Genomic DNA, 5,541 nt, shown 5'->3' with positions numbered 1-5,541 from the left:
CCGAACCACCGGCAATTCCGTAGTCACCGAGCTTCTGCCATGCGCTTGTTGGATGGCTGCTTCCAGACTTTTTGCTGCTTGCTCCACCCCCTCCTTATCCTCTACCTGCGGAATTTTGTTTAGTAGGTGTGTGAGCTCTTTGAACTTTACCCAGTTTGTTGTGGTTCTAGTGCTGCGCAGTGGTGTCCTTTCTTCGTGACCACAACACAACAAGATTGGGTTCTGGTAGGAGGTTCCCTCTTCTACAGTCTGGATGCTGGCCGGTTGCCTCATGTTCTTGATTATGGCAATATCCAACACTTCAGGAGCTCCCGATCTAGTCGGGATATCAGTCGGAATCTCTGGGCCCAGGATTACTCCACCTTGAGCATCTACTACTTTACTACTTCTGCTAACAGTCGGCCTTTATTGCAGGTTCGCGTGCTATTCCACTCCGTGTTTTTGCAGTTTAGGTCGCCTATCAACAGCCTTGCTTTGTTGTTTCCTAACATTGTCTGGATGTCCAGCAGGTCCAGGGCTTCCTGAGGTGCTCTGTAAACAGAAGTAACAATTACTGGCCCTTTGGAGGTGTTGATTTGCACGCTGATGGCGTGTATGTCTGTATCCTCTACTCCTATGCTGTGGTGGTGGATGTCTTTCCTAATTAGCAGGGCCTTTCCTCCACGTTGGGTGCTGTCGTCGTGCCTGTAAACTTCGTAATCTTGTATGTTAATCCTAATATTACTTGCTACCTTGGTTTCCTGGAGTGCTACCACTTCAGGATTCCTGTTGTTCAGGAACTCGTCTAGCTTTGGACGGCGAGTCCTTAGCCCATTGACGTTCCAAGACGCTACTGTAAAACTGTCAGGCCGATTAGGCATGGAGCCGGGACATTACTGCCGGGACAATGGCTTCCAAGGACTCCCTGTCCATTGCTGCTACTTGTTCCTGCCTACTGCTGCGAGGGGTGGTCCTTTTCGGAGTTGATTTCCTGTCTTCCTTGCGGTCGACCGGAATCTTACTCTTGGGGTACATGGGGCATCCCCTCCAGCTGGCTGGATGCCCTTGGGTGCCACATAGCGCACACTATCCAGACGCTTCGGGGGCTGAGTACTTCAATTTTTTACACTACAATCTATTTGACTTATTGGAAGATTTTCCTCTCCAACAACGACAACAAATGTGGCATATGCACGATTTTTCCGCTGCTCATCTTTCTTTGCCGGTCCCATATTGATTTGATCAAAATTTTCCAGGCCGTTGGATTGGGAGAGGTCAAGAAGCTCCTATAAACTGGCCTCCTAGATATCCCGATCTAAATGCGCATCATTTTTACTGCTGGAGCCTTTTAAAAAATACGGTGTATTGAACAGAAGTGAATACAATCGAAGAACTGCAGGAAAGAATATGTAATATTTCTAACGAAATAAGAACTTTAGTGCAAACTGAACGGTCTGTAAATTTTAATTCTATTAAAAGACAGGTATGTCAAGAATGTTAAGCTCACCATTTGAACAGCTGGTAAGTTAACATTAAAATGGTTATTTAATTTTTTGTTTGTTTATATCGTTGCTCATATTGATACCATGTTATTATTTAAGTAAAATTTATTTAAACTCACTAAATCTAATCTGAACCAAAATACACAATTTCGAAAAAGAATTTAGGATACTATTAATTAACTAATAATGCATATCAAAACTGTTATGTGAAAACGTTATTAGAATTACAAAAATTAACTTAATTACTTACACATTGTGAGAACGGCAAAGAAAACGATTTATTTTTTTTGCGAGCAAACTAGTGGTCTTAGGAAATAACAATAAGATACTTTTTTAAAGTTTGGCAATAATTTTTTGTCAATTACAAAATTATGTTGATAAAAGTTTAAGTGCTCACAAAAAAGTTCTGAACAAAACAAAAGTAGGGGTTCCACATTTCTACCCTGTATAAAAATTAACCGAACCATAAAACACTACCATAAAATGTCACTCTATTAGTTTATAGGGTGTACCAAAATTGAAGTTTCTATGCTTAACCGGTTTAAAGAAAAATAACAAAAACTAATGTTTTCCGACATTTTGGAAATCAAATATCTTAACAATGAGACATCAAATAAAAAAAAATATATCAGGAAGACCTCCCTCTAAAATGCCTCGGAAAGCACGCTATTAAAATATTTTAACATATTTACGGACCACCCTGTAGATTGCCAACAAAGTCCGCACTCCATTCTCAAATAACATTTGAGCCGGACGTTTTTTGTCTTCAAATGTTGCAGCAAGGAGATCCCAATTTGAAAGTGTTTGAAGTGTTCTTAAAAAGCTCTTTTTTCCTTTTGTAAGTCGTGTCACAACTACTCACTGCCTGCTGAAACAAAATGTGTGTATTTAAACGAAATAAAGAAGCAAAACTATACTTTCTCCTATTATAACTGCGGTATTTCCGTGTTTAGACCCTTCAATAGTTGTTTCAATAGTAAGAACATTTACATCATTAGTGGCCTGTTTTCTTTTGATATCAACAGCTTTTAGTTTTTCAATCAGCTAAGCTGTTCTTTATTATTTCAATTTGATAGGAATTTTTCTTGGCTAACAGGCAAACTTCGAATGTTTTTGAAATTACAGCAGTTGTGTTGCAACGAGCTTCTTTTCATCGAGGTAGACTACCGCAAATGAAGGAGATACATTTAGGTCTCTCCCGGATAGGCCAATAACTATAATACTATGACAACAACAACTCTAATGTACAAGAACTACTAAAATGTGAATTATTAATAACTGGCCACCCCGTTTTTGCATCTAATTTGAAATTTAGAGAAAAATGTTAAATACAAAAGTACTGCCACTTGAATTTGAGACACCCTGTATCAATAGGTATTATCTTAAAATAAACTAGACATCTACAACTTTTGTATTTAATATTTGACTCTAAATTTCAAATTAGATGCAAAAACGAGGTGGCCAAAGTTCAATCAATAACCCTGTACATAGTTAAAGCCTGGGCGCTCTCTGACCTCTTTAGGGTATAAAAGTATTAAGGTATAAAGGTATAAACTAAGGTATAAAAAATTTTAAATACCGTAAAACTTACAGGAAACGAGATAATCGCAGAAATGCACGAAAAGTAGATTTTTGACTGCTGACCCTAGTTATCTACAGTCGCGTCCACACTATCATAGGTAAGTTCTGAGACTAGTTTACAGCTTATTATCTTGAATTTGGAGATTGTTACTTTATTTTGCTAATATAACTGGACTATAAAGCACTTTCAAGGAAATGCAAAGTAGCGAGTAGTGTCATCTCTACGCCAGTACAAGAAAAAGAAGCTAAGACCGCGATGAAGGCTAATTTGTAAAAAACTATTGTGTTTGCGGTTTCATCGAGCAAAGAATTCCACTTTCAATCAGCTTGCTAGCTTGGTTGCCTACAGAAAGAGTTTAAATGAATATTTTATGCTGGTTTTGTAGAATGTAAAATTACGTGCTCTTCTAATTTACTTGGTCGAAAAATGTTCTTTGGCATTCAGGAAAACCCAGTTTTTCCTCAAAAAGCTACGCAATAAAAAAACACTATTAGCTCAAAGCTCCTGGTTTATTTCAGTAATTTTCAGGGCTCAACATATTTTTGCCCAGAAAAGGGTAAAGGGGTTGCCTCCAAATCCAATAATATTATTAGGCTTTGTTTCTCTTTCATTTTGTATTAAAAAACGAAAACATTTTACACTTTAAACTATACTCAAAGTATAGCCGAAACGTTGGCCCATGTGAAAATGCGTTTTTCTGTTCTCGCTACTTGACCATAAGAGCCAGTAGTACCAAAGAAAGTTTTTTAATAATCATTCGTTCTGCTTGTTCAGAACGATCGTGCAAATGAATTGGTGCAGGGATGTTGATTGAACTTGGACCGAACAGTTTTTACATCTAATTTGAAATTTAGAGAAAAAAATTGCTACTTCAATTGCAGACAAACTGTATCAATTGATATTATCCTAAAATAAACTAGACGTCAATATGTAGAACTTTCAAATTTAAAATTTTTCGCTAAATTCCATATAGGATGTAAAAACGGGGTGGACAAACAACAGAAGTTTGCTTGATTCTTAGTTCCTAAAGAACGAGCGACCAAAAATAAAAAGAGCAAATAGAAAACTATTGAAATCGGTGGAATTAACAACTGAAGTATGGAATACTAGCTCATTTCGTTGCTTATTGTCAAACTTGATTCCCGCATTATTAGCAATTTTCTGAAGACATAAAGCATGACTTAAGTATACGAAGCGCAGACAGAGGTGTGAAAATTAAATCAAAATGAAAAGAAAGAAGGAAACTTGTTCAAAAATAGAAAATCTGGAGCCACAAGATTGGGCAGATACAAAATTGCAAATCAAACAAGACCAAAAGGTCACATAAATAACTCACGAAAAAATGAAATTTTGCACCAAAAACTTAAAACCCAGTCCCAAGAGGGATAAACAAGGAAATGCGTAAAAATCGCGCAGCCCAGTTTCTGGCGCCCTTAGAGAAAATCTTCCAAATATAACAGAAGATCAATGTGTCCCAAAAGAATAAAAAAAGTGTTACAATACCGATCCATAAAATAGAAGATAAAATGATCTGCGAGAACTATCAAAGTCTCACTTACCTGAATACAGGGTGTCCGGAAATTAGGTGGCCAAACTGAAGCAGTGAAATCCGGTCTAAAAAATAATATTAACTTTTCAAACGAACGTGTATCGAAAAATGCTCCCTAACGGAGCTACGCCTTCTTGAAGAGAGGCCCAGTAGTAGGATTTCTTGCAAATTATTTCTAAACGGTTGAAGTTCAAAACGTAAATTTTAGGAACTTTAGTAATTTTGATAGGCTGAATCTAGATCAGAAATTAAAACTGTCAGATATGTATATACAGGGTGGCCATTTTCTGAACCTTTGTGTGAGTAACTTCTACATTTTTAAAGATAGCGAATCCGTTAAATGGGCAAAGTTGGGCAGAATTCGATTGCCTATTGATTACCGTTTTCAAAATTTAGGTACCCGACTTGGTTCCTGAAATATCCTGAAATGATATGAAATGAACACCTTTTTAATTATCACTTATTACGTAAACTGCTTAACTTAAGTTAAAACTGCCCTTAGTACAACTTTTTGCGTTGAATCCAATAAACTAGCATTCGTTATCACAGTCAACTTGATTTACGAGATAAAAATAAACGTATGGTTTTTTAAATGGTAATCATAGCCTTTTAAAATCCTTATTTTTTTCTGAATTTAACCATATAATTGTTCAAAACTTCAAAAGAAGATAAAAAATGTGTAGTAGGCTATKGAAAGAAGAACTATATTATAACACAAAGCACAAAACAATAATGAATCGTTTAAATTAAATGTTCAAATTGACTTCCGTTTACGTCCAGGCATGGCATCTTCACATTCAAGTCGTGAGTTGTGTGAAGGTGCACTATTATGTGGAAAATATGCCAATTTTCGATACGATGCTAACGGAAAACTATTCAACATGTCTTCAAGTTCATTTGGTAAAAAGTGTAAATATCTTTCCATATTT

Source organism: Dendroctonus ponderosae, unplaced genomic scaffold (assembly GCF_020466585.1).
Source record: "Dendroctonus ponderosae isolate FM_Combo_2020 unplaced genomic scaffold, Dpon_F_20191213v2 Dpon_F_20191213_1, whole genome shotgun sequence".
Lineage (NCBI taxonomy): Eukaryota > Metazoa > Arthropoda > Insecta > Coleoptera > Curculionidae > Dendroctonus > Dendroctonus ponderosae.
This window is presented reverse-complemented; position numbering follows the sequence as displayed.